Below are 27,624 nucleotides of genomic sequence, written 5' to 3' on the forward strand. Positions count from 1 at the left end.
GTAGCTTACAAATGAAGGGTTGTTGCTCCTTCCAATGGGTTCGGGTAAATATTTAGGGATGTAGCTCCATTTAGTTGTAGATGATAAATCTGGGAGTTGTAGCCAGAGAATTATAACAAGAAGTTGTAGCTTGCCTTGGGAATGAATTGAAGAGTCATTTTGAAGAAGTTATTTTTTCTTTGTGTGTTTAATTGATTTTTGAAGTTATTTCTTTTCATTCTTATTTAACTAAGTGTTGAAATTACTCTATGGTGTCCTATTATTCTTACATAAAGAGAAAGAATGTTTTTTTTGGTAAAAAATTCCTACAATACTGATTCACCTCCCTCTTAGTATTGTCTTGGTTTCTAATAGAGGTTTGTGGTTCAAATCCCCCCAACGCACCTGTCCATGCATAAGGGGTATACCTACATGCCTAGAGGTTATAGTGGTAATGGTTGGAATCAACCCCATGTCACACAATTACGTGACTAGTCTAGTTTATGATTCCTCCAGATACAAAATAAATAAATAAAAACTACTTCAAGTATATTTTAAAGAGAATAGAAATGTGGCAAGATAAGAAAATAAATTTACTTCTTTTTGAAGCTAAATTATTATGTAAATTATAAGGAATTAATTCTTATTTTTATGTGATCTAGGAGGTATAACTGGAGACTGTTTCACTTTTTTGGAGTGGAAATACCTTAAACTTTGTTGGAATAAACTAGAGTCAGAGAATAAAATAAAAAAACCAAGAAAACATAATATAACATTGTAATACATAAAAGTATATTTATAAAAGTTAACTGAAACAATAAAACCACTATTAAACTTACATAGTAACTAATATTGTGACACATGGAGCTTTAGCTTGAGTTATTTTGAGTTATTCATAATTTCCATGTTATACTCTTATGTTACCATAAAGTTTTAATCACATAAATACATGAAATAAAAATGGTGAGATATTAAAAGGGATTATATGCTTAATTTAACAAGTCAATAAAAACTAAAAGATCAAAATGTTTAAAGATTGGTATGTAATGATAAAGTTAAAAAACTAACTTTCAATAAAATTAAAATTTCTTGAAGTCATCAAAAGGAATAGTTTTTTATGTAGGGAAACGAGACCATGGTTAGGAGAGCCTAGAGGGACAAAGTTTAACATAGTAGATTGAGGCCAACCATGAAGTTGTGTTCACCACATAGATTCAGTTCATTCTACTTTAATGATTGTAAAATTTTCTTATATATTCCAAATATTTTTTATTTTTTATGAAAGTATATACTTTTATAGTTATTGATTACAACCATGAGTAATTTTAATCTTGACAGGGCTTCATTACATTTTAATGGCTATCTTGAACATAATTTAATGAATAAATATTTTTTTAGGAAATTACTACTTCCAAAACTTCTTTACGAATATGATATACATTATCACTTGTGAGTCATAAAAGTTCTATTTCATAAAGAATGAATAGTATAAAGGCTTGATAATTTATGGTTTTAGGAAATGATTTCTTTCAGAACTTTTGTATGAGTCAATCATGGAGATTTTGTTTCTTAACTAGTCAATGTTATAAAGATCTACTTTTTTTGTGAACTATTAAGTTAGATTGTTAATATAGAGTTTTTATGCATGTGAGTTCATTCATGCAAACTTATTATGCTTTTCTCTTATTAAATTACTAAGGAAAATACACATTATTATTTAGTATTTACTATGTTTTCATTCCTCTATGCTAATTAATAGTTATGCCATTTGTTAAACACATTTTTCCTCTAATTCTTTTATCCACTAAATTTTACATATTTGCGTGGTAGGAATACAAGAATTTGTTTGGGCGGCATTGATTCTTGTACTTTATTTTTATTTTTTATCATCTCCATTATGTTATTAAATTTTCACCTTTCATCCTATCTATCATCATGAACCTAACCATCTAAAAGATTAAACAAATTGTTTCGAGGTAATTTAGAACAATTATCATGTGTGACATATCGAGGATTAGATGCTCTAGTCCAAAAGGCCATGTTAGGACCTAAATCAAATAGTTTTTGTAAACTTCCATCACACTTCTTGGAATTGATGCTTAACAGAGTTAATTTATGGACCAATAAAAGAGTATCCAATAATTTAGAATGCCCCGTATCACCTTGGTCTAACTCTAGATTGTCACAATAACTTCTAAGGGGCATGCATTCTTTAATAGTTCTTACAACTATATTCCCATTTGCATTTAATTGAATAATATTTTTACTTAATTCCCTCTCTCTATGTGTGTGTGTGTGTGTGTGTGTGTGTCCTAGCACTTAATTTTCCATTCTTTAGCTATGTATGTCCTAGCACTTAATTTACGATTCTTTAGCTTCGTTTCCTCTCTAGATCTAGCTTTCATGTTTATTCTCCTTGTGAACCTATTCATAATGACCTACATAACCACCTCCTTCATGAAAATGCACCATCACCCATAAACATGAATCATTACATCAATATTATTCACCACCATATTTTCCATAGAGTTCCCTCCTCTAGGACAAATATTTTAAGTACTTTGAATGCCCTAGTTCTTCAATGAATGTACATATGCCTGCTTCTTATTAGATTTAGAAGAAGGAAATAGATCCAACCTCATAACTAATATATCCATTAGATCCAAGAATCCAAGTTAGATATCCAAGAAATCTTAATTGATCCACAACCTCAATCTCAGAGTCATTATCAAACCAGTCTTGTTAGAGAGTTTAGACAACCAGGCTTTGATACCACGTTAAAATTACCAAGAGAAATCAACTAAAAGGGATAAATTTACTAGCAATGGAAAACACACATAAACATAATGTTTATCATAGAAAACCCCAATATGAGGAAAATCTATCTAAAAAAATATTCTATTAGTGTCTCTTGGCCAAACCCAACCAAACTCGCTAAGTGAGCCTTCGTTTCTCACATACCTTGCAAATTACAGTGGAGTACTCCCAAGACTTTTAAAGGCTTCATTACATGCAATCCATGTGGAAAAGAAACATTGGAAATGTTAGCCATTTACCTAAAAGCACCACTATTTAACTAAGAAACTTTTACTCTTTCATTGAGTTAAGTTTTACCTAACAATTTCCTCTTAGACCTTGACTTGGGGTTTCCCTTGACTAAATCCAACCAACAGCCTGGCTCAATAACTGATCCCTCTCGCAACTTAGGTACATTATAATGGATAATCCCCAAGACGATGGGACATGAAAACCATGTGCGTGAAATCATGAATGTGGATCTAAGAACTTTGACTCTTTCACCAAATCAAGGTTACCCTAAGAAATATATGGAAAAGAATAGACGCCAATATATTTAACTATCGACATTGGTGTATATCTTCTGTGCACGACATGGAGATGCGACCATTCAAATAATAATACAAATTAAATCAATACTATTGTGAAGTAAAACATTCTCTTATATGCTAAGAGGTAAATAAATTAAATTATAAAATTGTATTTAAAAGTATTATTAATTAATATTATTGGAAGTTAAGTAATTAATATTAAACTATAACACAAAAGAAATAAAATAGTGTGATAATAATCATAGTCTTTTAATATGTTCATGGGTTTTTTGAATAGATAGTGACTAGGTATATTGAAAATACGATGATTAAGTATAATGTTAAGGAACTTTGTGATGTTAAAATCATGAGTTCAAAATCCATGGCCTAAAAAAACCTTAGATTTGTAATTATATTATACACAATAATATAAATGTAATCGAATATATGTATTTTATTAATTTGGTTTTTTGTTTAATAAATTATATGCTATATTGAGAGTGTTATTCTTAGGAATCAATCTAATAAAGAACATAAGGGTCTATACATGAAGCTGGGTTACACTTTTTGGTAACTAAGGGCATGTTTTGGGTGAAAAAAATATCTTGATCAAGCCAATTTAAATACTTGATCAACAAATCATTTAGCCATATATCGAGCTATTTGATAGCCTAAAGATAGCTCGATCATGTGTTAAAATAAACCCTCGATCGAGCTCCTATGTAACCTGAGATTATCTAGGAGCATGATCAAGCTAGTGGCTCATTGAAGCAATAGTCTTGAACGAGCCATGTTTTTAAAATTTCCTTCCAATACATCTTAGGTGTGGAATTAAAAGAACTGGCCCAATCAAGCCTTAAGGATCGATCAATGATTAAAGCTAGATAGAGATATAGGCTAGATCAAGCCTCTGTTTAACCATGTTAAGATCTTGATCAAGGGATTCATAAAATCTCAATCAAGCTATTGAATTTTATAACTTAAGCTCCTGATCAAGTGTTTAAAGTTCTCTATTGAGCTCCCGCAGTCCTAAAAATTACAGTTTTACCACCCCTTCTGTAGATTTCTCCAGAACACCATTTTTTACCCTAACAGAGTTAGGCAGGAATTTTTCCTTAAGTGGCAAAGTTGATCATGTCAGATTCTTGAAGGAATCCTCTATCCAATGGCATATGATTTTGAAAATTTTGAATTCATATGATATTTTTCACCTAATTTCTTTTAAACATAATGCCTGAATTTTTGTGGATAGTTTCAAAGGGTCTGAATAAAAAATCAATAACTTAAAATATACACAGCGATTTTTTTTTTTTAAATACCAGTATATTCATTTAAGAGTCCTATTCAAAAGGGTACTCTTGATTTCTTAATTTATTTAAAATGTTGAATTTTTTTTACGCGAACACGTTTGCAAAATGCAATTGAAATATTACTTCACCGACTGTGGAAAGTAATAAAAAATATACTTTTGCATAAAAAATAAAATTTTAATATGAAAAACTTAGGTCTCTTCATGTAGATCATGCTCATATATATACATATACATATACATATGCATATACATATGCATATACATATACATATACATATACATATACATATACATATACATATACATATACATATACATATACATATGTTGGAACCAATATCACTATTGAGAGGGGAAGGGTGAATCAATAGTGATAAAAATATAATCATTTTTAAAACTTTTTCTCCAATATATTAATCAATTCATTACTTAACAAATATGAATTACATCTGAACATGCAAAATTCAACTAGAACCAACAAATGAGAACCATAACATATGAAATAAACATGCACAATGACACACAAATCATCACATCACATAGGAATACAAGATATCTGGTGGAAAACCCCCTCCGGGTAAATAACCACCCTTGTTCTTGTTGCGCTATTGAATATATTTTATTATCTATCAAGCAAACCATTACATAGAGAGTACAATATGGAAACTATATGTAAGGAATTCTTATCTCCATCTCACGACTCTACGAACTTCCATCTGCTGGAAGCCTCCATGACCATTGAGCCTTGCCCAACTCCAATTGGAATTATGAAGAAATATGTCCTCAATACTTTGTTTCCTATAGAACTAACCCCACTTTTCTGTGTTGTTCACCTTTCACGCATTTTCAAATAGGAGCCCCAAATCTGCTCAAAATGAATGTCAGAAAACCAATATAATCATAGCACATTATGAACACTCTCAATACAAAACATTAATCAACGAATCAAAACTCAAATTATATCCCTCTCTCACATCAATACATCATCCTCAACTCACATAGCCTCAATACATTAGCTACAAATAGTCTAAATCCAGAGACTCAATGATGCAATATAAAATTGTCATACAAAAACATGAAACATTGTTGCATCCAATCTATCACAATCATATCAACAACATATATAAACTCAAATAATAATTTTCCCCTGGAATTACTAATGCAATAGAAAACTCATTAATAACTCTGTCATTTTTCTTCTGCATACAAGTAGTCTTCAACCATGAAAACTTTTGTCTTTGTCACTGCTACAGCTCCATGCTCGCTCTGCTACATCAAATTTACACTCCTTACCATAGGCTCTCTACAAATTCTATGTGAATTTTTTCGCTCAAGAGAACCAACCAGTAACCTTGTCATCTCCATATATTTGTAATATTTTGTAACAGTTACATCAATAATTGCAATTCTATATTGGATCTTTGTTCATATGTTGGTAGTGGTCTGTTTCATCTTTTATTTCACTCAATCTAGCCACTATCTTCACTTTCCACTGATTATTCTCTTTTAACCGTTTTCTAGAAGTTCAATAACCTTTTTTTGACCTTTACATGATGATTCTCGAACAGGAAAAGACAGAAAAATAAATAAACACCTGATGTGTGTGAGGAATGTGTAGTAAATTTCATGTTTTCCTTCAGTCGCATGCACAAGCCTCTGAGAATTAGACTGCAGTTTCTCCCACAAGATTGCCAGCCAACATCTGAAAGTTTTCATTTGGTCTCATGAGCCTTCATTCAAGTGATTGGGGCACATGATGGTCAAACTCATCTCTCCTCGGCTCAAAACTTATTGAATTTTTCTCCACTCCTAAAAAACCTTCCATATGAACTTAGGAACCCATTGTAGCCACTGAAACACTTCAATAATCCACTTTCACAACTTTATCGTCATGACAAGTCAAACTAGGCTGACTTGAATTCCATCCATCAACTGCACTAACATTTAAGCCATCAAACTTCTCCACGGCTACTCCAACATATGAATGAACTTCACACCATTAATGATAGACTATGTAACTAATAATACATGCTAAAATCCATCCACACACACACTAGGTACCATAAACATAACTTGACAATATCCATCACTATCAACTAGGTGTAGCATATCTAGACTCTTCCAAGGCATCTGCACACAAGCCAAATATCTACACTAACATATCCAACGACCGAGCTAAGTTCTACAACCAATGAAAAAACCAAGTACCATGCGTTGGGGCAAAGTGAATGCCTGTCATTTAATTTGTCAACCCGAGGGTTTCGTAAACTTGTGAAGCACGTGTGCACTATATGTGTTATAAATTGTCTTTCATTTTAAATCAATCTAACTACAAAATAATGAAAACCAATTCATCTAATCTATGAAATAAAATAATGAAAATGAAATTCCACTATCCTGTGAAATAAAAAACAACTAATGTATACTTAGTTACTCCAGCATTCAATTATGAAGTCTTACCTTCTTGAGATGATGTGTAAGCAACTGTTTATACTTTAACTTCTAATGTCCTAGAAAAGAAAGTAAAGTGTGAAGAAAATAACTCAGTGATTGCATGTATTAAATATTCAACCATTCAATCTTGGAATATGATTAAATCAATTTCTTAGAATGATCTTTAGGAATATTAGTTAATTCAATTAAATGAGGATCTTAAAAAAAATATATAAAAGCATGAAAAAATAAATCTCAATGATTGCATAGGTCGAACATTCAATCATTCAATTTGAAATCACCTTCTTGGCCTAATCTTTTATTCAATTATATAATGAATTGATAGTGATCTAAGAAAGTAAATAATAGAACATGAAAGGAAACTAAATAACTACGAGATCTTTCCTCAAACTTAATCCAATTGGAAAATACATAAATCTTTCCTATTGAAATGTTTTTAGAAAATCAAAGATTACACAGTCATTCTAAAACTAATACTAAGAAATCAAATGAAATTTAATCTATAAAAGCAATTAAATCTCACACATTTTAGGTATCTGATCTAAAAGTGTGAGAGATGGTAAATCGATATGCTCCATATGTAAGCAAAACGAAGTCAAAATGAAGGAAAATTCATGAGTAAGGTGCCATAATCTAATTCTGTATTCAAAGCTTGAGCATAACTCTAATTTTACACGTGAAAGTGATAGGAGAAAACTTCCCTCTATTTATACAAAAAGATGAGAAGCTATCTCATTAATGAGAGTCCATGAATCTCTCCCCATATCTCTGGAGTTACAATCAAAATAGGAAATGATAAGACACATGTCTTCTTAGAGTTTCAATACAAATAGAAAATGAAACACATATCCTCATGATCCAATGATCTTCTCCACTCAAATTCGAATTTGGTTTTGGGAGGCCACATAAAGGTCTTTTAGAAACTTCCTTTTAACCTACACGTGTCAACAATCTCATCCCACTTGTTAGCTATAAGCATATGCACATTATTTTCTTATTTTTAACCATAAATTCCCTTAAAAATGCTAAGAATTAATAAAGTGTGGAAAAACATAAATGTTACCCAATAATGATAATGGTAAGGTAAATGTAATAAAATGGAGGTAAATGTAATGAAATAGAGGTGGAGTGAAGGTGACAATATGGAAATATAAGTGAAAATGTAATGGAAGTGAACGACAATTTCAAGGCCCAACATACCCCCCAACTAAAGTTATTGCATGTCATCATGCAATCTATTCTATTAATTCTTTTTTATCCTTGAGCTTTGGCTAACTTTGCATGATATCATTTGATAATTTCATGCTTCTGAAAAATCTTTTAGTTGAATTGCAATTGAACTTTGCATAATGATAATTTGATTATTGTTGCAAAGTATATCTTTATTGGATTGCATCATAGTTGGTTCTTTTGAAAGTATGTGGGCTTTTGAATGTGTTATGAATATGGAAAAATATGAATATGAATGTATCCCCCCCAATTGATGATATTGAGAATTTTATGAGATGAGGAAGAGAAATGTTTTTCCCAAAAATTATCATTCTAGCTTTTCAAGAAATTTTATGGTAAAAAGTTAGAAAACAACATATCTTAACTTACCCTTTAGAAATGGATGAGCTGCATATGTGGTGGCTGCAAAATTATGATCATAATCTTCTTCAAGTGGCTGGACAAGTCATGGAGAAAAGAGTCAATATGACTTTTTATTTGCTTTTATTAAAACTTGTTGAATCTACCGCGGAATAGCATTGATTCTGCTGCTGTTATTTGATTCTATAGCTGTCATCTGATTCTATAGTTGTTGTCTAATTCCATAGCTACTATCTGGTTCTATAGCTGCTGTCTGATTCCGCAGCTGCCACCTGGTTCTGTAGTTGCATATCTTCTGCATTTGCTACAAAATGCTGAAAATGATAGTCTTCATGTCTTCAAAACTCATTAGCACAATTCCTGCTATGTCAATAAATGTTCTGATGTCGAACATAGCAGGAAATTGTTGACATAGTGGCCATTAATGGATGCCACTAGTCAACACGAGAACTCTCACCATTGATGACAATGAGAGTAAAGATGCCAAACACATCTTGCTAAGTACGAATAATTTCGTTGTTGTCGAGTACCTAGAAGATCTGGTGAACAAGGGACATTGATGTATTCTCATTGCTCGTCGGCATGAGTACTTGCCATTAATGCATGCAAGCCTAAAGGTGTTTTTGCAAGGATTTTAGACTTAAAGGACTATGGACTCAATAATTTGCATTGAAGAATGGTTTCTTTGCGAAATGAAAAAAGATAGGAAAGGAAAAATGAAAATGGAAGATGACAATGGACAATAATAATGACAATGGGCAATAATCATGTAAGTGAGCTTCTTGCTTTTAATTGTGGGTCAGGCATAAAGTGTATGTGAATAAAGGAAAATGAACAACTGACTCTTGCTGGGAAAAATGACTATGGCTTGTTTTGAATTGCTTGGTTGGATTTATAATTCAAAAGGGAGGAAAGGTAATGGTTTTGATAGATATGGACATGTATTTTTTCTTATGTTTCTCATGAAATCGATCCTTTGAAGACCAATTGTGTGCACAATTAGTTTTCTTCAATGATCATTCGATCATACCAAACCTACAAAAAAACATGACATAAAGAACATAAGTGTGCTAAAAAAGAAATGGCCAAATTGCTTTCTTCTTCTTATGCAAAATGTAAATGTCAAATAAAACAGATTAAGGAAAATCAAAAGTGTTATATTCAGTCCAATTCATGATATTGATAACAATCCATTTTTAAGAAATAACCATGAAAATTAAATTAACTCCCTGTTGTTGGATGACTTCATGCACTATGCTCAGTAAAACAATTGGCATCACAAATATTTGTTGTGCTCTGCAAGTTAAGACTTCATAGAAAAATACATAGCAACAATATTAATGCCAAATGTTTATAAATCGTCTAAATTATTTTCCAATTGTTTTGCAAGCCATTATTGAATCATCATTTGTGTTGCAAAAATAACATGCTGTCAAAAATATTTGAAGCGGAAAAAATATGAAAAAGTACTTATAAAAAAAAAGATTATTTCAATCAAATTTTGCATGTATTTTTCACTTTATAAATTGATTGCATATATATTAATCATCACAGATATATATATATATATATATATATATATATATATATATATATATATATATATATATATATATATATATATATATATATATATATATATATATATATATATTAAATGATTTCCTTCATTCAATCTTTGAAAATTATTGTTGTTCGTTTCATTACTTCAGAAGTAGGGACTTTTCTCATTCTTCAGATTAATAGTGGCCTAAAAATTATCTTCCTTTGTTTCGCCTGGAAATCCACATCTCACATTAGTCACTATTTGCATGTCTGGCACAAGTCGCATTAATGTATCAACCACAAATCTGAATTCACTGATTGTGTATTCATGCTTCATAGAATTCAAAACAAAAACACTCCCTCACTGCACTAACATGTGATGAAACGAGTATACACATGGGTGCAGCATTAAGTTAGCAATTTCTTCGAAGTGTTCAAAGATGTAAGGAGGGTAAATTTGTTGAAATTGTGCAGAGGAGGAAGATTCATTGTTTGATTAGAAGTCTTAGTGAATTAAACTTGTTATTGCCAGCAAAACCTCGTGCATAAAAAAAAATCCATTTTCTTCATATAGTCACCAAACAAGGTCCCGAAGAGTCGCGATTTTCACTCGAATGGTTAGGAATCCGAGGAAACAGTTTTTGGGTTATTAAAACCATCTCATTCTAGAAAAAACCCATGTCCCAGGTTTTTTAGATTCACCATAATTTTCTCAAAAAATTCGTTTTAAATTTGGTGTCAAGACAGTTTGCGCTTTCTGGAAATTACGTTTTCTGCAAAAATCAATTTCAGATTTCTCCTAAACGGTTGCAAAATATAGAAAATCACTCACATTTTATGTAATTTCCCCCCTTCCAAAGAAAACCCATGTCTCAATTTTTTCAGATTAGCCCTGGTTGCTTAGAATTTACATTCTAAAATCGTGTGTTTATGCTGCTGCATTTTCTAGAAATGTTCTGGTGATTTTTGATTTGTATGTTTTGAAGGTTGAGCTTGTGGCTACGTGGATGTCTTCTAGCAAAGGAAAATGGAAGATCTACCTATATCAATCATGCTATAGACAATTCTGGGGGACTTGAAATCTGGAATGAGATAAAAGATGGGACAGCGCTTTGAAGAAATCTATGCACATCATTTTTGTAATCCCGCAGAATACTCTTACATTACAGAGGTAAGGATTTTTGCACATGGATTTCCAAGTCTTGTAGTAGCTAAATAATTTTTATGATATACTAGAAAAACAATTTCTTTTTCTGATCCTCCAGGTCACACGAAGTGCAGAAGGAAAGCATACTTGAGAGATTTATTTTGTTAGCATAGTCGAGATTTTATCAATTGATTCCTCTTTAAATTTCGCAAAAATAAAATGAAAAGGCTTGATCTCAGACCTTAAATTATCATTTGTGATCTTTTCTTGCACTCCTTGTTCGCAACCATTTGTTTTATTGCAAATTTTTCCTACCAAGGGTTACTAGATGGGTGGTTCTTACTGCACCATAAAACATCAAATTTATCCTAAAAACTATAAAAAAAATATTTTTATTTTTCATATCTATCTAAAAACTATTTTTTATTTTTTATTTTTTAAGTATATTCATACGTTCGATGAATGCATTTACGAATTATAATTTTTGAAATGCTCATATGCCAACTTGAAAAATGTACTTGATTGTTTGTAAGGATATGCAAAATCGACTTGACCTTTCGATTTACCGCAAGGATCTCTTGAAGAATTGATGAATATTGTGGCGTAACCGCTTCTTGATACCATTCCTCAATATATTCTTTGGGCTGCATTCTAGATCCTTTGTCCATAAATTGTTAGTAAAAACAAAAACAAATGAAATACATTCTAAACTAAAAGCTAGTTCATATGCACACTTCCTCAGCAACGACGCCAAAATGTTAGGGCAAAATGATTTCTTGTCATTTAATTTGTCAACCTAGGGGTTCCGTAAACTTGTGAAGCATGCGTGCACCTTATGTGCTAGAAATTGTCTTTTAGTTTAGATCAATATATCTACAAAATAACAAAAACCAATTCATCTAATCTATGAAATCAAATAATGAAAATGAAATTCAACTATCCTATGAAATAAAAAACAACTAATGTATACTTAGTTACTCCAGCATTTAATTATGAAGTGTTACCTTCTTGAGATGATGTGTAAGCAACTATTTATACTTTAACTTCTAATGTCCTAGAAAAGAAAGTAAAGTGTGCAGAAAACAACTCAATAATTGCATGTATTAAATATTCAACCATTCAATATTGAAATATGATTAAATCAATTCTTAGAATGATCTTTATGAATATCAGTTAATGCAATTAAATGAGGATCTTAAAAGCAAATATAAAAGCACAAAAAAGTAAAGATCAATGATTGCATATGTCGAACATTCAATCACCCAATTTGAAGTCACCTTCTTGGCCTGATCTTTTATTCAATCATACAATGAATTGATAGTTTGATCTAAGAAAAAAAATAACAGAACATGAAAGGAAACTAAATAACTATGAGCTCTTGCCTCAAACTTAATCCAATTGGAAAATACATAAATCTTTACTATTGAAATGCTTTTAGAAAAGCAAAGATTACACAGTCATTCTAAAACTAATAATAAGAAAGCAAATGAACTTTAATCTATAAAAGCAATTAAATCTCACACATTTTAGGTAGATGATCTAAAAGTGTGAGAGATGGTAAATTGAGATGCTCCATATGTAAGCAAAAGCAAGTCAAAATGAAGGAAAATTCATGAGTAAGGTGCCACAATCTAATTCTGTATTCAAAGCTTGAGCATAACTCCAATTTTACACATGAAAATGATAGGAGAAAACTTCCCTCTATTTATACAAAATGATGAGAAGTTATGTCATTAATGAAAGTGCATGAATCTCTCTCCATAACTCTAGAGTTACAATCAAAATAGGAAATGATAAGACACATGTCTTCTTAGAGTTTCAATACAAATAGAAAATGAGATACATATCCTCATGATCCCATGATCTTCTCCACTCAAATTCGAATTCGGTTTTGGGAGGCCACATAAGGGTCTTTTAGAAGCTTCCTTTTGACCTACACATGTCAACAATCTCATTCCACTTGTTAGGTATAAGCACATGCACATTATTTTCTAATTTTTAACCATAAATTCACTTAAAAATGCTAAGAATTAATAAAGTTTCGAAAAACATAAATGTGACCCAATAATGATAATGGTAAGGTAAATTTAATGAACTGGAGGTAAATGTAATGAAATAGAGGTGGAGTGAAGGTGAAAATATGGAAATATAAGTGAAAATGTAATGGAAGTGAGTGACAACTTCAAGGCCCAACACCGTGTCACTGGCATAAGCCCTATACTTGTACCAATCAACCATATGCATAAAGAATACTGCATTACTTTCTACCAAGTTGACATCAATGCCAACCAACAATACACCAATTCTACTAGGTTGAAATCAATTCCAAACAACAACCAAGCCATAATTCCAATAATCTCCCCCTTTGGTATTGATGGCGACCCCAACTGAACAATCCAAATGGCATCTGAAAAACTCCTCACTCATTCCCCCTTTGACATCAATGGAAAAGGGTTCATCTCATCCAAGTAACCATAGCTGAATAGAATATACTCGCGCTGGGAACTAGTTGGGTCAAATCATAATGCATAAAAAATCAACAACACTCCTCATGGTGGCATGACAAAAGACAAGAACAACAATAACTATCACTCTCTTGAGGCAATAGTAGCAAAATATCCATGAACACTGCTCTAAACCAACTACAACAACACTCTCTCCATCAATAGCACAACATAACCATTAGTAACATCAGTATAATATGAGTAGCAACACATCATAGGAAACAATAGTAGTAACATTACTAAACTCAATAGAACCAACTATACTAGCCTCACTCTTGTCCAAAACAACAACATCATAGTGTAGTAGCAATAACAACAAACCATATATGATCAACAACAATACACTGAACATGCTCCACCTGAGCATCATCATCATCCCGGAACCAATTCCTTCTAGTTCAATGTTACACCTCAAGGATCAAGGTACTAACTATACAATATAAACGATATACAATACATGATTGAAACAATACCCATCAACTCAGATAAATGGATAGGTCATCGCTCATCGATAGATACTAGACACCAATATTCTGTCTCCAACATGACCATGACCATGACCATGGATATGCAATACAATGTAGTACATGGCTATATAATGAGATACAAGGCTATAAGATGACTATAACCTGACATATAATAGCCCATAGATGGTTGTAACAAGTCATAACAATGTAAACTTGTCATGACTCATAACCTTCCTATCACCATCTCATGGAAACATGAACTTAATGACTTGAACAATTAATTACATGGCTTCATAAATAATATACATGACTGAAACTGAAGAATAATATCAAGCATGTGGTTGTTACATGATACGCAAAATTTTAAATACATGACCACAAACCATGCCTCTCTCCAAGCCATACTCAAATAAGCTCCTTAACAAGTACTACGAACATTTAGATCAATCAACAAGATGATGAATGATCAACAATCTATATATATATATATATATATATATATATATATATATATATATATATATATATATATATATATATATATATATATATAGATATATATATATATATAGATATCATGTACAACTCTCCATGTACATAAGATATATCCATCTATATTAAGGCACCATCTTCTAGCAGAAAATGAAGTGATAGAAATAGTAACCAATAAGCATGAAATATGTAATAATGGATAGTGATAGCATATAGCCATGACATTAAATAAGCAACATAAAATTCCAATCTATAGCAGTAGCATAAATATAGCTCATGATATTACAACAACATATGACCATCATATCACATAATCCATAATGCATCAACCAACACATGTATATAGCAGCAACAAACATGTCAAAAATATCTTCACCATAATCACCCTCTCAAGGTAGTAACGTATCATGTCACTAGAACCACTAATATACATATGCATAATTCCAACAATTAAGTAGCAACAAACAACATTCAACTTGGACCAACACTAAACTTGTACGACAAGATTTATCATTAGCAAGACCAGTAGCAATGAACCTATTGTAGCTGCTACAACACCCTCAAAAAATTTGGTTTACAGTGATTTTAAAGCCTTCCTTGGTCTTTTACATTGTTGTTCCAAACACTAGAGCTCATTTCATAAGCTTTCTTGTAGTGCTTTGGTCCCCTTTTCATGTTGGGTTAACTGTCATCTCTTTTCATGTTTGGTAGTCGTACAATGTTTGTAATCTTATTCTGATGGTTTCGAGGGCTTTTCTTTGTGTATATAAGTTGTTATAACCATGTAAACATATATCGCACTGATACACAAAGTCTTGATCATTGTCGTACAAGTGTCGTCATGGTCATCCTAAACTATATCTAAAGTGTCACAGTTGTCTTATCTTGTTGTAAGGCAATCACATAGATGGAAATGATTTGTTCATGTGTTCGGATGAGTAATCCTATTCTAATGGTTTCAAAGGCTTGCCTTTGTGTATATGACTTGTTCTAACCATGTAAAATCTATCGCACCCATACACAAAGTATTGAGCATTGTCGCAGAAGTGTTGTCACGATCATCCTAAACTATATCTTAAGTGTCGCACTTGTCCTATCTTGTCGTAAGGTAGTCGCATGAAGGGAAATTCTTTGTTCATGTGTTTATATGACCTATTTTTTCGTGTCATCAAAGTATGCTAAGTGTGTGATCACACTCAAGGTCAATCATAGTTCATCACCTATCCCACACTTAGCCATTTTTAAGAAAATCTTCTTGACCGAAGAACTTAGCTTCACAGAGTCCCAAATGAACTACACATTGTGCAATATCAGCCATCTAAGTTGTGACCTTACTTCTCGATACTATGCAATGCACTATCCCTATCCCCCAGGGCTACTGCACCTCATAATTCTTGTGCCCAACTCTCGACCGTGATCCCAAAATTGCACAATGATGTACACCAACCAAGCTTGAACTATGCACTTCACATCTTAAACCATCAAGATTTTCCCCTGACTACTAGAACTGCATAATGCGTAGAAGCCTAGCCTTTCTTGACATCCAAAACTGCAAAGTTGGATTTCCCAGTGTCCTTTTCCTTAGCATGACCCCACTGTCTCCATAAATTGCTCAGTCTTGTCCTTCAGGCCTCTCTAAGCTATGCACTATGCAGTCTCAAAGCTCAAGCTCTTCCCCTGACTACTGAAACTACACAATGTGCAGTCACTAAACCCCTCTTTCCATCCTATCACTTGTCCCAAGCTCAGTTGATGGATTAGAATGCATAATCTTAGACTAGGGGGTTTTCAGATTGATTTTGTCTTGTCATGAGTGAATCACAAGAACATGTACACTATCATGTCATGGAAAAATGATGGCGAAATAGAAGGAGGAGGGGAGCATGGCTAGATACTCTCTTGTAGCTAAAATAAAAAGTTGATCAATTGAGAGAAAGAAAAGGGACACAAGTTTGCAACCGCTATCCAAGATTAAATATCATTGAAGATTTCGCATGACCAAGCCATGCAAGGGTGAAGACAACGCATATTCAAGAAGACATCCAACACTTAGCAACAACACTGAATTGACATTGCCACATCATCAAGTAGTCCATGTCAGTAGTGTCATGTCAGGTCATGTCATGAGTGGTCATATGCCACATCATTATTGTGGACCATGTATATTTTATTTAAATGTACTGTAAAGTGGAAGTCCAAAGGACACACATGAAATGTAAAAATTCAAGTAAGTTGGAAAGTCATAGGAAGTCAAACAATCATGAGGGTAGTTAAAGAGTCACCCTTGGTTATATATACTCCATCATTTTATTAGAAAAGGACTTTTCACCTTAGCTCCTCCCGCAAGGCATTAGATAGATCATCTAGTTGTATGAGGAGCAAGGAGTAGATCCAATGTCCCACTATTGGGGCTAGTGATGTACATTGTAAACACGTGTCTTGGAACTTTTACTTAATAACAAAAGCCTTCAAGGCCAGCACATTCTTCATCCATGGACTATGAATGTTTGTAAGACTATTTAGTGGATGTTTTTATTTCATGTTTGCTTTCACATGTGTTAAGATAGTTGAACTATTTTAGTTATTTTAGTACTTATTTTATTGAGAATGTGATGTAATGGTTTTCATCATTGTCTCATCCTTGTGGACTATTCTGCGGGATATTAGTGAGACCTTTCTCTATTTTTCAGTTGTACAAACCATTGCATCCACTATGGACTATTCTGTTGGATGTTAGACGAACCATTCTAGTTCATGTTTTTCTCTTCTTGGATGGGACTATTAACTCTCACTTAGAGGCTCCCTTTTCTCCCCTCTTCATAGTAGAAGAACCTAGACACAGTTGCAACTAAGCACTCACTAAGCACACCTCCCTTAACTTCCAAAGGCACCATTTCATCCCTCTCTCATCTTGATAACTAGAGTGAAGGAAAATCTTCAACGATTCGAAAAACGAGCCTTTATATGGGATGGGTCTCCTACACCAAAAAATGTTAGGTCTAGTTCAGACTTCATACCAGGGAGATCCCTTGAATTTTGGCGGGTTCAGCACCATCAACATTTATGGTGATATAACGAGGGCAGCTAGTATTTTATGGCTAATAAACCCACCAACCCCATCATCCCATATTCTAGTCAAGACAACAATGTTCATTGCACCTCCCCTACTCGTGCTTCTGAAGTTGGTGACTCTTCTCAACCCAAGCCTGAACGTGAAATCCGATATGATCAGATTCGGGTCATCCACCCTATAACTCGTCAATTTGAAAAATTTGTTGCATTGATCCTGGGAGTAATCAGTCTTCTATATTATCCAAAGAAGAACAAGAAAACCCCCATGGGTATAGTAGTATCTACTTTTGAAGACATGGTTCTTTCCACTCTTGAATAATTAGTGGACTTTGTGGAAAAACAAGAAGAGTCTCTGCTCTTTCACAGTAGTGACAGAGACACCATTTTACTCTTGGACACAATTTTCAACAGGTCTAGTGGAGAAGAGGAAGAGGAAGAAGAGGCATCAGATTCTAACAAAGAAGAGGAGGACAACAAATATGAAGACATGGTAGACCAAAATCTAGACTAGATGACTTAGGGCCCACTCACACTTCTGGGTGTTCTACACAAGATGCCAAGTCACTCAGTGAATCCCTTAATGAAGTATGACCTTGATAAAACAGTGAAGGTTGAAGGCCATCTGGAAAAATTTTACCTACATTTGGAAACTCTTGAGGTACGTTACGATGATGTTGCATGTATACTTTTCCCATGTACCTTGGACGACAGAGTAGTTATATGGTATCAAAACCTTCCTCCAAACTCCATTCAAAATTGGAGGTGGTTTAAGAAGATCTTCCTTGAAAAAATTGTTGTTCATAAGACCCCCACCATGTTATTGAAAGAGCTGAGTAATATTAATATCGAGCAGAAGGAAAAGGTGAAATATTTTAGGAAGAGGTTCAATCAAATTTTTAACAAATTTTCGGAAAACACAAAACCTCATGACTCCATCAAAATGTATTACTACACTTCTACCTTTCTAGCAAGCATTGCACAGTTTGTGAAATGAACTACAAAACAAACACTAACAGAAAATTATGAAGATTTTATCACTATTGAGAAGGACTTGTGTGTAATCAAAGTCAACTTAGACAATGAACCAACAAAAGACTCCAAAGGGACAGGTAAGAGGCCTCGGGCCTTTGTGAACAAGACCAAAGAAAAAGAACCTTCTGATCTTGAAATCTTCACCCATCTTGTCAAGTGACTGTCTAATGAAATGGTATAGCTCAAACATAGGTCAAGTGAGACGATTGTGAGTAGCAAGCCTCCCAGATTCAACCTATTCATAAGGACTGCAACTTCTGGCAATAGCATCAACCAATCGGCAAATTTTGCACAAAGCTCCAATGTTTTGTTGAGCATGGAACACTTGGGCACAAATTAATACTGTTGATATCATCAAGAATGTTATTTAGAGAAAACATGCCCATAGTGTAATCAAGATATGAGCATGATTTCTACGCAAATTTTTGATTCTGTAATGGCTAAAGATTAGACTGAGCCTACAGAGATAAGGAAGAAGTTGTTGCAACTGTTGAAGCTCCAAGTGTCAAGCATGTAGTAAACATGTTTAATTCTATAATCACAACTGAAAAGAGTATTACTGATAAGAAACCTCTAGATGATGGTCAAGCCCAGAATTAGACCAACTAGTACAACCTAAGAAGCCAAGGGTCGACCACTAAAATTGAGTTTATGAAGTGGAAATTTAAAGAGAATTTGTTAAGAAAAATCAACCTGTCGTCCAACTCAGTGCATGACACTCAGAGCATGTCTGGGAAAGAAATATCAATGAAAAGTGCTTCTGCAAGCAGTAAGGACAGAACCATCACTGCGGAAGCCACAAACCAAGTTACATACCCAGACACTTCAGCCATTCACCCCACGATGGACTATAACATAGTTGATGACATGAAGAAGTTTCATGTGAATATTTCAATGTTTTAATTAACAAATATCAGGACCCATTGGGACATCCTCCTACAACCACTTGGGAGAACTTCTATAGGTAATGCCACCTCTTTAGACAAGGGATCTAGTAACTCTTCTAGTTCTCTCGAATTTGTGCTTAATGCATCAACGATGGATGCAAACACGCTCTGCCCACCTTTCTTGTTAACTTTTGAAATCTTTAATTTCAATGTACACAATTACTTGGTTGATTCTTGTGCATCAGTGAACGTAATGCCATTATCTGTTTCCAAGAAAGCAAATGTTAAACAGGACAAAAAATATGCACAAATTATTTAGTTGTATAGGGCTCATGTCTAGGGAATTGGTGAACTAAAAGATGTCATCATTCATTTATCATCCGACAGATGGGTCCACCAATGTATCAACATAGTGATTGTGGACATTCCAGAAGCATATGGAATGTTGCTGAGGAGAGATTGGTCTATGTAGGAATTTACAGGGTAAGTTCCTCAAACAGAACACCAAAAGGACACCGCTCACAACCAGATCGCAGATCAATACACCAGTATTTTGACGTGGTTAAAACCCTCAAAGAGGGAAACAGTCCACGGCCTGAGCCAACGCAGCCACTTCAGGCAATTTATTAATAAAAGAATGAATTACATATGTTTCTCTCATGCACGGATTACCCTACAAATGACCCTCCATGCGCTTTAAATAGAATTCATGGAACAATCAGGTGTCAAGCCATGGATCAAGTGTCGGTAATACCAAGGAGAGAATGAACCATCAGATCACTACATATCATGACCGTCGGATTGTAAGTTACAAAATGTACAATGGTAAAGAAACACACTTTACCTAACTCTATACCTAACCCTACACTAGACCAAGTTGTGCTTAACTATTTCCTATGTGTCGGAATATCCTAATAGTCTAGAGAGCTACAAGGATACTTTGCCATAGAATGGTCACATCTATGGATTTTGTATAAGGGTAGAAATAAACAGATCTAGGTGGAATCCGAGACCTATATGAAAAAACCCTGTCACTCCCTTGAATGGATGTAATGAACCAATGGCTTTTGCAAAATTACTTTTTGGAAATTTCTTCCTTGAAACTCAACTGGGGTGTTATCTTGCACAACCATACCTAGTTCCACCAAATTCATAGTTGGATATCCTTCCTTATCCAACTAGTGATAATGAAATTTGTACAACTGACACTAGTTATAGGAGTACTAGTGTAGTTCCTAGTCCCTGTACATATGATATTTAGGCCTTATACTTCGATGGTTCCAAAACATAGGAGGGATGTGGAGCTGGTTGTGTTTTTATAGGCCCGTTGTTGGGATAGGGTCTCCTGGGGTTAAGTTTTGGTACTTACTTTTTGTATAATTGTAAAGTCTCGGTGATTTGTGGAAGCGTAGTGCGATGGTAATAAGATTCAAAGGGGCTTTAGACCATTAGGTTGTTAGGAGACAAGAAGTTCTGAGACTCGTCCATGGTGTGCAGACCATGGTATTGTAAAAGCAAAGGATATATATAGAAGGTTCATAGTGAGCCTAGGAGGTAACATATTGAAAGAAGATCATTGTATGGGTAAGTAAGCTAAGGGAGGAAAGTCTGTTTCCTATACTTAGATGAAGGGGAAGGCTCTTGTAGCTGAGTGTGCGAAGACCTTTTTAAGTTTATAGGATGAGCCTGTGGGCCATTGTGGCTGAGTGCATAGGGAGGAAGAGTCTATCCTTGGAAGAATACATCCAATAAAGATAGTTTTTATCCATAAATTGTGCATATGTGTATCAATATTTACTTTTACAGTTTCTGTATTTCCGCTCTGTATCTAAAATTATATGAATGAACGCTTATCTTATGCGCAAAAGTAGTATATGAGTATGATTTATTGATGTTATGAATGTTTAAAGACCTTTGTGAAGATATAGATGATGTTTATGTGAATTACTGTAATTATCTATGTCGGAAGGGGTAGGGTTTGCAAAGACGGAACTAAGCCCTAGAAGCTGCAAGAACCCATAAAACAAACCTTTGGATGTAGAAAATTGGTCTGTCACCCTCCAATACTGCTTTGGGTGAGACTGTAGCCTGCGCTACGTGGGTTGTTTCTGAAAGGTCTAACAGTTTAGGTTTTTTTTGGTTAGCACAGATAACTTTGAACCTGGGTCAGGGCCCATCAATCCAACAAATGGTTCAATTTCTAGGACTAGGATCTATCTGAGGAATGTATGATAAGTGGTTCCCCACTAAGAAAGAGATTGAAAAGTGGTTAGATGAGAAACTTCACTCATTTGCAGCTCAAGAGAAAAGGAATCCGTGCTTGTCGAAGGAAGAGTGGCCTGAATAGATTCCTATTTACAAATGAACATGAGATATTCTTCTACTCTTTACTTGCAAATTGAACGAGTGGCTATCCAAATTAGCGGATAGTCAAGGTACATGAGATCTTGACTGTCCTATTGTGTGGATGCCAGAACTAGTGAAGCACTTGGAGGCTTTAGAAAATGAAATCGCGTGACCTGTCGACCATTGGTTCAATAGTATTCTAGGAGGATTCATTACTGAGTTCGTGATCGATATGTCCACTAATTATAGTGAAGCAAAGAACAGGTTTTTCAAGGGACAGAGAGGTAAGTACCTGAAATCGCTGAAGACCTAGATTAAGATGTTATTGTGTGAAAAGTGGGTTATGCATTTAAATTCATGTTTGGGACTACACGAAGTGGGAGAGCATTCAAAAGGAGTCTAGATTCAGGTTCTGAATATAATCCAATGTTAGGATCATCTAATCGTGATGATGAAGGTAGTATTCTTAGGACACCGTGAAGCATGCTACAAATCGTAAGACAGGGTATCACAGGAATACCTCACCCATCCACTCCACCTCCACCTCCACCTCCACCCCACACACCTACATCATCGCCTCCACCTCCACCACACACACCTACATCGTCGCCTCCACCTCCACCCCACACACCTACATCTTCGCCTCCACCTCCACCCCACACACCTACAACATCGGCTTGACCTCCAACTCCATCACTTAACATGGAAAACACAATGAAGATGCCTATATTTTGTAGAAAATCTGTGATAGGTTAACCTGATAATGCAATATAAATCAAAGTGGAATACTATAACCTACTTCTACTATCAATTTACAGAAGCTTAAAGATTGAGCTAAATAATATAACCAAAAGAAGAAGAATCAATGGCACAATACACATGAAAATAGTTTGGGGAAAGTCTCAGATAAAAACCCCACACTATTGTATTATCATACATGGTGGAAATACATAGGAATTATACAAAGCCTTAGCTCTCAAAGCTAGCCAGCTCTCAGTACAATCCTCATAGATGCTCAGAAGCAATCTTGGCTTCTCTCCAGCCTTCCTCTCTACCCTCCAAGCTCCTATTTCCTTGCGCTATTCCTTGTGGATGATTAGCATATTACCAAGTGGAAAACTAGCCTTGAAAACTGTGCAATCCTCAAGGATTAATCCTTGACTACATGCATGAGTTTTCTCCATGAGAAAACACATGCAACTAATAGTACACTGTCCATGAACATTAATCTCAACTGGGTATTTCTCAAAATAGACATGCACGAGTTTTCGATGCGGGAATATTCAGTTAACTGGAGTAGCACTAGTTGAGTGCATTAATGCATCAACTGACTGTTAACTCACTATTAGTTCCTCAAACAGTTTGGAACTAATTTAGTTGGACTTAACTCAATATATAACTCAATCTTATCTCCTTAATTTAAGGGATAACTTGTACATGACTTTAGAAAGACTTCTAACTTGAATTTCTCCAACTAATTAATTTAAAAATAAATAAATTAATTATTTTTGAGTAGCTGTTAAGACTAAATTCGATTTTAATTCAAAATTTAATTCAAGGACAAATTAATTTGGAATATTATTATTGCCATATTTCAACACTCCCTCCCAATAAGAAAGGGATTATCTGCCACCCTGATCCTGTCTCTATGGAACTTGAATTTACACTTTGACAATGCCTTTGTCAAAATGTCAGCATCTTACTCTTTTGTCGAAATATACTGTAGCAACATGATCCTCATTACTATACAATCTCTGAGATGATGATATCAGATGTCAATGTGCTTGGACCTATCATGAAATACTAGATTCTCAGAGATTTTGATACAACTTTGATTATCACAATAGATCACAGTTGGATCCATCCTCAGATCAAAGAAACCAACTAGGATTTTCCGCATCCAGATGGCCTCACATGCTGCCTGACTTGCAGCCATGTATTCTGCCTCTGCGGAGCTAAGTGCAACCAACCTCTGTTTCCTGTTATACTAAGAAATTGCCATTGACCCCAGGTTGAAAATCCATCCTGATGTGCTCTTCTGATTTGATCAACTCCCTACCCAATCTGCATCAGTGAAGCCCTGTAGCTTCACACCCTCTGTCCATTTGTACCATAATCCACACTGAGATGTGCCTCTGAGGTATCTCAATATATGATTTTCTGCCTCCCAAAACATCTTGGTAGGCTGAACCATCGCTTAACTCAACTGGTTCACCGCATAGCACAAATCTGGTCATGTGTTCATTAATTACATCAGTGAAACTACAAGCTACCTGTACATAGCCTCTACCACTTCTCTTGAAGTAGCAACCTCTTTCCTCTAGTTACCTGTTAGAGGAGTTTGCATGGGCTTGCACTTCTCCATGTGGAATCTCCTGAGTATCTTGTTGGCATACTTGCCCTGAGACACAAACAACTCTCCATCCTTCTGCCACACTTCAATGCCAAGGAAGTAATGCATGAGACCCATGTCTTTCATCTCGAATTCTCTTGCAAGTTCCTCCTTGCAAGACATGATCAACTGATCATCACCAGTTAATATGAGATCATCAACATAAAGTACAATGATCAATAACTTACATTTGACCACGATGTGGTACAGGTTCACATCTGCTTCACTCTTTGTGAAGCCCAACCCAGTGAAGTAGTTATCTATCCTGGTGTACCAAGCATGAGGTGCTTGCTTCAGCCCATACAATGCTCTCTTGAGTCGGCACATATGTGACTCATGATCGAAGGTCTCAAAACCTTCCGAATTCTCTATGTACACCTCTTCCTCAATCTGGCCATTGAGGAATGCAGTCTTCACATCCATCTGATGGATCTTCCAACCCATGTGTGCTGATAGTGCCAACATAGATTTGATAAATGACTACCTTGTGATTGGAGCAAAAGTCTCATCATAGTCAATCACCTCGACCCGTTAAAACATGGGCAACAAATCTTGCCTTATGCTTCTCCACACTACCATCAATAGCTTGCATTACCTTATAAAGCCAATGGGAACTCATGACTGACTTGTTCTCTGGTCTTGGAACCACATCCCAAACACTATTATGGACTATGGATTCATACTCCTCCACCATAGCATCAACTGAAATCGACTACTACACTTCTTCCTCAAAGGAAAATGGCTCGGTCTCAACACATTCCCCAGTAAGGGCCATGTATCCAGTGTACCTCTCAGGTGACCTCCTCTATCTGCGCTGAGAAGATGGTGCTCCTACATTCTCTCTCACATCCTCCAACAATCTGTCAACTTCTCTTGTGCACTTTCGTCCATCTCTGGAAGACTCTGCTTGAATGGAGTTCTCCACTCCTGGAACCTCTGCATGTGGCTGCTCTGCATCAGTCTAAGGCTCCTCTTCCTTAGGAACCAATAGTTCCTCCATAGCCTATAGTTGGAGATCCCTCTCAAGGGAAACTCGCATGGCCTTCTACTCATCAAACTTGAGATCTCTGCGAACCATTATCCTCCAACTGGTAGGCAAGTACACCGATAGTTGTGAGGTGTATCAGTGTACCCCACAAATATCCCCAACTCTGCTATCGGCTCAAGCTTCTTCCATGCATCCTTTGTCACATGGAAATATACCGATGAGCCAAAGATCCTGAAGTGACCCACGTCTGGTGTCTTACCGGAGAAAGCTTCCTCTGGTGTCTTCATCCCAAGTATGTCATACGGGCTTCTATTCTGCAAATAGACCATTGTGTTGCATGCCTCATCCCATAAGTGAAGTGGTAGGCCTTAGTTATGCAACATTGCACATGATGCCCCTACAATAGTTTTGTTCTTCTTCTCGGACACCCCATTTTGCTGTGGGTTATGAGGTGCCATTAACTCTCATTTAATTCCTTGCACTGCACAGAAGTCCTTAAATTCTTGAGAGACATATTGTCCACTATTGTCACTTCTCAAGGCCTTGATCTTCTTCCCTGACTCTTTCTCGACCAAAGCTTTGAACTCACAAAAATTTGTGAAAGTTTGGTCCTTATTCTGCATGAAATAAATCCAGCATTTACTTTCGCATGGTACAACCTTTGCATGTGTCAACTTGCTAAATTTTACCTTTGTGAAGTCCTGTAGATATTTGTTGCATTATCTTCAAAGCCCCATGATGCAAATGGCCCAACCACCTATGCCACAACTCGCCAATGTCTTGGCTCTGCACCAATTCTACTTTCATACTTAATGCTGCACAATCATCTACCTCTAGTTTATAGAGATTCTTCACCCGAATCCCTATCCTCTTGGTGTGACCCGTGGCTATGTGTCTTAGGAATGCCTTTCCTTTACTGAGGACAACATAGTAGCCTTTGTCCTCCAACATCATGACCGATACCAAGTTCTTATTTAATCCAGGCACATACATCACATCTGTCAAGGTGAGAGAAGCTCCATGCTCCCTCTGAAAAGCAACCGTGCCCACTCTTGAAACACTATACCTTCTGTCATCACCCATCTTACTTTAGACATGTCACCCTTCTTCCCTCCATGAGAAGAATTTGATTTGAAATGGGAAGCCTTCCCCTTCCCTTTCCTTGCCTTACTTGTTAAGGCCAGATTTTCTTCATCATCATTCTTGGATGAAGAACCATCTTGTGTGCTCCTCCTGATCTCCTCCTGCATAAGATCCGACCACAGTCATCCACAATCCGATAGCTTCTCCCTTCCATTCACAGATTCCTGGTAGCTATTCCAACTCTTTGGAAGGCCAAGTAGAGCGAGGCTCACCATATCAACATCGGTAGTAGTTATTCCCACACTACCGAGCTCATCTCTGCAGGTGGTGAGCTTGTTCAGATATGTGGAAATAGTATCGCCCTTCTCCATCTTGATTCTTCGAAGCTTATCCTTGAGCGCCAATTTCCTCTGGTCACTATTGTTTTGGTAGAGGTCCTGCAATGTCCTCCACATTTAAAATGGAGTATCCTTCCCATGGAGATTTGAGGCAATATGGTCTCGAACTCCCTCCAGGCTGATCCATCTCACCTTCGCCACACACTTCTTCCACTCAGCCAACTCTTGTTCATTAGTTGAAGTTTGCTTTGGGATCTCTTGATCAATGAATTCCTTCAAGCCATTGTCTTCTAATACAGCCTCCATTTTATCTTTCCATGCTATGTAACTCGAGCTACTTTCCAAGGCATACTCGAGTCTCAAGCCATAGAATGCCATTGGCCAACCTTGAAGTATGATATGAATTCGATTTTCACCGGGAACCCCGAACTTCAAACTTCGAATTCTCTTCTCAATACACTGTTCATAGCTCTGATACCATGTAGAAAATATGTGTTAGGTTAACCTGATAATGAAATATAAATCAAAGAAGAATACTATAACCTACTTCTACTATCAATTTGCAGAAGCTTAAAGATCGAGCTGAAAAATATAACCAAAAGAAGAAGAATCAATGGCACAGTACACATGAAAATACTTTGGGGAAAGTCTCAGATAAAAACCCCACACT

This window comes from Pinus tabuliformis, chromosome 8 (genome assembly GCF_031772625.1).
Source record: "Pinus tabuliformis cultivar Carrire ecotype Pingquan chromosome 8, CPIR1, whole genome shotgun sequence".
Classification (NCBI taxonomy): Eukaryota; Viridiplantae; Streptophyta; class Pinopsida; order Pinales; family Pinaceae; genus Pinus; species Pinus tabuliformis.